Below are 3261 nucleotides of genomic sequence, written 5' to 3' on the forward strand. Positions count from 1 at the left end.
TTCATAACCTGATGCGGTCCAGAAGGTAGATTAAGCTATGAAGATTGCTCTTATGACTCACTTTTTTCCCTTTGCTTTACAGCAAACATTTGTGTTACAAAACAGTCACCAACATCAACTAGTCCTTAATACAAAATTAAGCCCCGCATATTTGTATTACCAGTTTGGTATACTGCAATTTCAGTCGAATATATTCTCCACCGCTTGTCCAAAACTGTTGTGTAAATAATGGTGTATGCTATTAAACAACTGCTACATTTCACCACCAAAGATAAGAGCATTTGGTAGTGGAGAAATGATTCTTGGATGGACATAGATATAGATACAGATATAGATATAGATAGATATAGATATAGAAACACACACACACACACTTCATACAGTGCTTGGGGAATTTATGGTATGAAATTAGAGAAGCTGATCTTAATGGAGCTAGTCACATGCATACTGTTAAGCACACGTGTGTGCAGGATTCTGGTGGTAACTATCCCACAAAGCTCAGCAATTGAGACAGCAGGTAATGTTTGTTGCAGGAAGACTTTAGAACAATTTTGCGCAGTAGAGGAGCAATCCTGCTGGCTGCTGAGCATTCTGGCCCAGTCCCTCACAGCACGTAAGCACATGCTTAACTTTAAGAATAGTTAAATAGTCCCATTGAAATAACAATTATGCATGTGGTTTGCTGGATCAGGGCCAAAGTGCTCAGCACCTTACAAGGTCAAGCCTTAGGCAAAGAGAAACGTCAGGGACTCGGTGAAGATCTGGCTAACACCTTGCTGGTGTTTGGTAGCATAGATGATCATGCCACCAATCTTTTTTCAGTGTGTCTGCTGAAGCCAATGAGAGCTCCTTGCTTTGTTCAGATCAGATCAAGTGGGGCTTGAGTGAAAATTTTATAACAGATGGGGAATTAGTGTAGTGGAAAGAGAAAGGCGAACTAATCCAGACAGCTGGTACAGCCACAGCATAGGACAGAGAGCCTGTGGAGGAGAGTAGGGAGAGGGAAACTAAGAGAAGGGCAGAACTGGCAGTCTGTAGGGAACCCAGTTGAGCTCACAAAAGTAGATGGGGTGCAGACATGATAGGTTTAAGAGTATAATTTTTTAGTTGAAAATGATGTAGATAAAGCTTGTACTAATTCTGATGTATGGCATCCAGCTAATCTGATGGTGGAAACATCAGAAATCAGTTGTTAGACTAATTAGATTAGAGACAGTTGAAATCTACCCTGAAGAGGGCATGATGTGAGTCTATTTCCAGACTGGAACAGACTGGAGTTTGAGTGACTTTTGAAGGAAGGAATTGGAGTTATCAAGGTGTGAAGTGTAGTGTCCTGTGCTTGAATGAGTGAGTCAGTAGAGTGTTTCAAAGCAAGGATGTGTGGAAGCCTCTGTTGCAGAGTTTATAGAAGGCAGATTTGCAGCATAGTATAGCAAATCAGAGATCAGTTAACGTAGATTTGAATATACTCTATGTATATCTATTTGGGTGTGTGCTTGTTAAAATAATGGAGTGTCACCGTTGCACAGATAAATTTTACACAAATGCAAAAAAAAAAAAACAAATTGTAAGCTTCCTGCAGTAATATTAATACAGCTATATCACACTTCCTGTGTTCTTCCTGTGTAACCTGGAGCCTCACTGACCCAAGGCAATGCAATCCCTCCCTGAGTTCCCTTGCGCACAGGGTAGTGTGAAGGTTTTTGTGATATTTGCTGGGTTTGTAAGTCTCAGCTCCTGGAGTCATGTGACTACATGAGAGTCTCAGTGTCACAGAAAGGAAATTTTTTGCCCTCAGGATAGTGAAGAAATATTTAAAAACATAAAACCTAAAGGCTAAAAATCCAGAAGGCAAACAGAAAAGGACATAAAATGTATTCTTCTTTTTATTTATTTATTTATTTATTTATTTATTTGAAACCTCATGATTTTAAGCCTATTTTGTGGCTTTATGGTGCTTGACGTAATTTTTGAATGATTGGGACCAGCAATACCGTGGTATGGATAAGGTCCAGCTTCTGTGTTTTAGAACATATGCTCAAGTAATACTGCTCTGCTTTTCCCCATGTCCCCAAGAAAGATGCTCAATAGGAAGGTCAAAACTTCAGTCTATAGAGTAATTTTTGCTCTTGACTTTCCATGGGTGCCAATAATGCTGTTGACCAATGGGTAATATACATTCCCGCCAACTGCTTTTTAGCTAGTGTGATTATAGTTTTCTATTACTTGGTGAACATTAACTTCTGTCAGTGCACACAACATTATTTTTGCTCTTCTCTACTGAACATTTAACTAGGTATTTATATTACATACAGTTTATACTTAAGTATCAGAGGGGGAGCCGTGTTAGTCTGGATCTGTAAAAGCAGCAAAGAATCCTGTGTCACCTTATAGACTAACAGACGTATTGGAGCACGAGCTTTCATGAGTACATGCATCCGACAAAGTGGGTATTCACCCACGAAAGCTCATGCTCCAATATGTCTGTTAGTCTATAAGGTGCCACAGGTCTCTTCACTGCTTTTATAGTTTATACTTATTTACACTGTATTCAATATCAAAAGCACTGCAGAGTACAGACTAATTTTTCCAGTACTTCTTTACTCATCAATAGTATTTTTCAGTATAAATATTTTGAATATTTTAACAAACAATTAAAATCCACTTACAATATACATTACAGTAATTCAGGATCAAATCCATGGATGTGGTTTCAAAAAATATTCTTCCACATTAGTTGATCTAGAGTCGACTAGCAAAGTGATTACACTAATATCAACCCCTCAATTATAGCAGGAGAGCATTATAAAGTGGATAGCTTTAGAAAGATAAAAGTGGAAGCTTGAACAAATGACCAGGGAGGAGTATAAAAATATTGCTCAGGCATGCAGGAGTGAAATCAGGAAGGCCAAATCACAACTGGAGTTGCAGCTAGCAAGGGATGTTAAGAGTAACAACAAGAAAAAGGTCAGGGAAAATGTGGGCCCCTTACTCAATGGGGGAGGCAACCTAGTGACAGAGGATGTGGAAAAAGCTAATATACTGAATGCTTCTTTTGCCTCTGTCTTCATGAACAAAGTCGGCTCCCAGCCTACTGCACTGGGCAGCACAGTATGGGGAGGTTTCAAAGTAGCAGCCGTGTTAGTCAGTATGCATCCGAAGAAGTGGGCTGTAGCCCATGAAATGTTATGCTCAAATAAATTTGTTAGTCTCTAAGGTGCCACAAGTACTCCTGTTCTTTTCACAGTATGGGGAAGCAGT

This window comes from Gopherus flavomarginatus, chromosome 1 (assembly GCF_025201925.1).
Source record: "Gopherus flavomarginatus isolate rGopFla2 chromosome 1, rGopFla2.mat.asm, whole genome shotgun sequence".
Classification (NCBI taxonomy): domain Eukaryota; kingdom Metazoa; phylum Chordata; order Testudines; family Testudinidae; genus Gopherus; species Gopherus flavomarginatus.